Source organism: Falco biarmicus, chromosome Z (genome assembly GCF_023638135.1).
Source record: "Falco biarmicus isolate bFalBia1 chromosome Z, bFalBia1.pri, whole genome shotgun sequence".
Lineage (NCBI taxonomy): Eukaryota > Metazoa > Chordata > Aves > Falconiformes > Falconidae > Falco > Falco biarmicus.
This window is the reverse complement of record NC_079311.1, coordinates 72,173,313-72,179,312: the sequence shown is the minus strand read 5'-3', so window position 1 is coordinate 72,179,312 and position 6,000 is coordinate 72,173,313.

Genomic DNA, 6,000 nt, shown 5'->3' with positions numbered 1-6,000 from the left:
CCCTTCAGAAAATCCTGTTCAAGCAGTTCCTTGCTTTCACTCTTTGTAGTTAGTTGAAAATATGCCTCAGAAGTTCTTGCCTGTGCTTGCTCTTCACATTTAACAATCAATTAGGTAATAGCATTATAATTTTCTGAAATGTAGATGGTGCCTCACACAAAGGTACTGGAATTCCCAATGACCACAGATCTCAGAAGCCACATGAAAACCTAACAACTGTCACTTTTCCTGTTTCAGCCAATTGTTAACATTATATTCAGTGCTCTGCAAACACAAATAATTGGACAATGCTACAAAAAGAACTTTCATTCTGTATGTGCTCACACTGATTATAGGATTCATTCTGAAACAGATTCAGAATACACTACTGTGGTTAATTTACACAACAGGATTTCTTCCAGTGTTTCTCTTCCTTACCTCATTCACCTTGCTCTGTAAAGCCAGTCCAAGAAATTTTGAGGGCAACAGTTTTAACAAATAAGAGATTAATGAAACAAGTTAGTAAGTATGATGAAGCTGTTATAATATCTCAAGTTCCACGTGTACAATGCACTTCACCTTTCCCCTGTGCCTTTGTTACTAAGCATGTCTCAAATTAATCTCATTCAGTCCTGTCTGGCAATTGCTTCTCTGCATTGACAAGTTCTTTTCTTTCTTACTTAGCAGAGGATTACACAGCCCACCATTGTCATCAAGTTTATCACATATCAGGAACCCACTCATATTCGTTTCCACCCTGAAAGACCCAGGTCAGCATGCCTTGATACTCACTACCTTGGCAAACACAAAGGTGTTTTTATTTCTTGTTGTCACATGAAAATCAGGTAGTTAATTTCTTGGTGATATGTAAAAATCACATAATTCATTCTTTTTGTAATCCTTGTAAATAGGAGATAGCATCTGTAATGTACTCTGGTTTATTCAAGTTATTCAGTCCTTAAAGCTTATTTTTTGCATCCTATAAGGGCAACTAGGCAAGGTCTAGGTCTATTTGATAATGCCGGCATAATGCTGTATGTTTAAGCTTACTGTCCCAGCCTCTCCACTCAAAACCATGAGATTTCTCCATTCCAGTCATGTCAAACCCCTTTGAGATACAGGTTGTCTTCATGCTACTGAACAGAACAACCCTTTTCATCCTAGGCAACTGTCATCTTCTCATCGCTGCTTTTTTTTTGTGGTTGGGTGCCCGTCTGGAAATGCAGGCCATAACTTTATGTATGTCTTGAGCCAAATAAGTCAGCAATGCTGCTAAACATACAGTCTTACCTTGTCATTGTTCCCACCTCTGCAACATTTTCTTTGACCTGGTGCAAGTGCTTTCCCAGCCACAAAGCAAAGCACTTGGCAAAACCAGCACAGGCAAAAAGTAACGTTAGTTCACTGCTGGTAGCATTCACGGACCACATGAATACCTGTGCTAGGACAGACAAGGGGCTGGTAACAGCCATGAATTGGGAGGGCAGGAAGGACAGCTTTGTTTTGGCAATGCTAGCTTATACCAACTTAAGCCATCTATCTCAGTGTAATTAGGTTATTTCTGGAGCCACAAATGACCCCGGTCAAGCTTCATATATCTATCAAGAAATCCAACCAAGACTTCAATGCTGCAGGCTTACTGGAGCTTTGTCCTATTGGTCAGTAACAGTGATTCTGCAAGGCTTGGAAATATGTGGAGAAAAGTAGGTTTATGTATTTGTTTCTTTTATTAAAAGGAGGACACAATAACCCTTTTGCTTGATGATACCACTGATTTGTGTTGTGAACTCCTTTATATTTTAATGAAAAATGTCTGTACTTGTATCCAATCATTGTTCTTTAATTTTTTATGAAACTCATTTTTTATAGCTCACAATTTTATTTGTGAAACAGAAATTTTACTATCCTTCCAAGTACTTTCAGATTTCCAAATTTGCTATTTCCAAATTCATGTCCATCTTTCCTATAATAAATTTTACATTAACATCTACACCTCACAGGAGACTTCACTAAAACAATTTGTAAGATTTCATCCTCTTCAGCATTTCAGAAAGGCAGTTTTCAATTCATTCTGTCTAAATCCATTTCCACTTTGAGAAATACTTCTTTTCAAAATCCTTAAGGGTTTTAAAATATCAAGTAATTTAATTATTGTAAGAGATCATGGCAAGAGAGGTCAACACCTACCTTCTTTCTGATGCTGTTGCTATTCATGTTTGTTTATACCATTTGGCTAGGAAGCATGAGCAGCTAGCACCCCTGAGTACGTGGAAGCTTGCCTCTACTGTAGCACATCAGTATGATGGTACCTTAAACATGGCCAGGTTTGATAATCCATATTGTTGCTTCCAACAGCCACTATATTCTTCTCTACACTGGTGCTTCAACTACATGCATTTAGCTACAGAATTTCCAGGAGTACCTGAGGCTCTTTGTGGTTCACCAGCAACAGCTGGTTCTCAACATATTGATTGTCTTTTTTTCCTGGATCTCGTAACAGAAGTTATTTCAGCTCATCTATATATTTAGCTGAAAACAAGGAGCTTCTATCTTCCTGTGTGAGACACCACACTGGCTGGTCCTTCCTGCATCTTTACAGCATAGCTATGAATGTTGAACAGATTGAGAACTTTCTGCTACCTCAGATGCTCTTCCCAAAACCAGATTTATTAGTTGAAACCAGTACATTTTGGCAGGTGATCTGACATTAATTCCTTAGTTAGACTGGACTTAACAGTGGCGTACTCTAATCTCCTTGGACTTTCCTGACTGGCCTACACTTACCTGCTGCATAAGACAGTTGCCATGGTCCTCTCTCTTGAATAGGATTGCATTTGGGATGCCATAACTGATGTTTGAGGAAACGCATTAAATCTAGGCTCCTGGCAGACCGCAGACTTGCCCCAGACTAGCCGATCCCTCTGACAACGAAAAAGATGACAATGTGCATTCTGGTGGTTTAGCAGTGAGGGTCCTTCCCTTATGTCCTTGGTTTCATTGGTATCACAAAAGCACAGGGATTTGGACTGTCAGAAGTTCAAGTTCAGCTCCTTGTTGAGTATCTCGTGCAACTTATCCCAGAATTGGCAGGTTAAGTTCAGTTCTTGTCTTTGTAGACACAATACATCCTTCAGTTTCCCGAACTCTACTTTTGTCATTTTATGTGAAGATGCCCAGCTTCAGCCCAGTATCTGTATATTATTGCCTCTAAGCTTTCCCCGCAGTAGAGACCTGTGTCTAGGCTCAGTCCACCCAAACGTTAATCACACATCAGGTACTACTTTGTGTCAGCACTATAGCTACTCACAGATGCAGGTTAAAAATAAGTACTTTGTGGACTACTAGGCACAGACTTCTACAGAGCTGTCTGGAAGATGTGGCCTGAAAATGTGGAGAAGTGGTAAGAACATGAGGACTTGGACCTCTAGCAGCCCACAAGGCCTGCAGAGCTACTCTTGGAGGGCTATATAAGGCAAGTAGTCAAATCTGTTGAGGACCACATGAATCATGAGCAAAGCAACAGAAAACAAGCATGTGCTAGCTTCTTGTCCCCATCTAGGTTTCTCCAGCGAGGGACCTGTTCAATTCCACTCAGAACAGTGATTTAGGACCTTAGTAAGTATTACAAGTATTCACAAATGTCACCCTGAGTGGTGTGCTCAAGGCCTCACAGGAAATTATTGATATAGGAACAGTCTTCCAAACCAGGATCAGTTCTTTCCTTGGACACCCATTCATCTTTTCTTTGTGGCCTACTTAACTGGCAGAATGTCTTCCAGTCACTTGGTGAGTGAGGAAACTCTGACATACCTCCTTCCACTGCAGTGCCAGCTCCTGCTCTAGTAGTACGTGTCAACAAACATCACATCAACTAAAACTTTGTAGATTGTCTCCACTACAGTGTAACTAAATCAAAGGTTATCAATGTCTGGAAACTGTAGTCTAAAAACCAAGTACAGATATCTTTAATAGGATTTCTGTGGAAGCATGAAAAAAAATCAACTTTTCTACTAATAACTTGTCTGAAATTAAGCATAGTGCCTTACTGCAAAAGGGGAAGGGTGAGGAAGAAGTGAAATGCCCGTACATAGCACATGCAGAATAATAAGAATGTATAAATGTAAAAATAAATCTCAAAGAGTACACTTACCTAACAGATACCTTCATTCACTGTTGCAGCACTCTCCAAACTACCAAGCTGCAATAAGGTCCTTTACCATCTCATACCAACACACTCTTCATACCAGTCTCTCTGCTGCCTTCTCCTGGTCTTGCCTCATCCAGGACCCACTCTCTCCTCTCTGCTTCTTCCTCGGCTGCTCCCTCTTCATTGGCTCTCAACCACTTAACCAGCCACACCTGCACCTTATCTACATCGGCCAACCCGCCACCCCTGAAGCCAGCCCACAGCTGTATATTATCAATGCTAATTAACCCAGCTTCATTACTCTACAATTCCCCGCCTTTTTTTCTTTTTAACATTTCACAAACGTTTTACAAATAAACTTTTCATACAGTCCTCTACAATTCACCTTGATTATTTGTGAACTAGTTCCAAATACAGGAAAATAAGTCATTAGCAGGAAAACACCTATCCATGTAAACCAGCTGAGAATGCCAAGAAGTTTGCTGGTGTTCCCTTGGTAAGCTGTGTTTTCAATAAGAATGATAATAAAGTCTGTATCTTGCAAGCATTTGTATAAGGTCTCAAATAACTTGCAGTATACTAGTCAAATGTAGACGGCATTTTTACTGTGTGACTTCTGAACAAAGGAAAGTTATTGGCCTTTTGTTATCATAGGAATTCACTAAAGGGACAATCCTATCAAAGCTGTTTGTCATTATTTTATGAGCTGCTTCTCCTCCCAACATAAATGCCATTCTTTAAAAGAAACAGTGATATAACAGAAAGCATATTTTAATCACATCATTGAATTATAAGGAAGAGTAAATCACTTTAAAACCATGTGCAAAGTGTCTTTGCTACTCTGTAACAAAAAAGAGTAATTAGCAATAAAATAGGATAGTATCATTTTGACAGACTAATGGACTCCATGGGACTTGTGGAATGCTTCTCCTATTGGCATGCATGACAAAGACAGAATCTTTCAAAGTTATTACAGGGAAATTCAAAGATATTTTTGTTAGTTATTTAAATTTCTCATACAACAACTTTGAAACTGCTTTTGTCCCCAGTTCAGATGTGTTCTTTGAAAGAGATTTCTTTTGTACTTGTACAAGTCTTAGAGATATAAATGCATGGATTCCTGTTCAGTTCTACCAATTTACAATCAATAACTGCTTATGAAGAATAAACCTTCAGCACTGAAAATGGCTAGCTAAATCTCATGGACACCTACAGAACAATGATAGCCTTGCAGAGACCAAAACTACAGTCCAGGCATAAAGAAGTGGTGATGCTCTTTTAAAAGCATGATTTTGTATTCAGCATTAATATATATTCTCTCATGTATTTGCCAAGCTCTGCTTTCAAAAGAGACAGCTTGCTCACTGCCACTTCTACTATTAGAAAGCTGCCATGAAACTTCATTTCCTTAATTGTTAGAAATATCTGAATTTTCTCCTATTTCCTTAAATACGAGAGATCAGCCTTGCTTAGAGTGGCCTAGATTACAGCTCATAAGTGCCTTTCATTTGTACAGTAATTATTCCCTATTGTTGTAGAGAATGTTTTATCTGATCCATAGCAGGCTAACTGTTGTCTTTTTCATGAGTGTAACACATAGTCATAACCAGCTTTTACATACCTCATTTTTATCATTTCAACCCATCAAATCTTAAAAGTTTGCCAGTCACTTTTGCTGTCAAATTTTGTAAGCAAGTTCTTTTATCAGCGCTCTCTGACTCCTTTAACACTATCAAAAATGAAAATATTAAACAGAAACAATCCAAGAAAACAAAAAAAGCAAGGACACTCATAATTTAAGAACTTTACCCTTTAATTCTCTGTTTGCCCCAAACAATATTCTTTAGTTCCCAAATACCACGGTGGTAGTATAG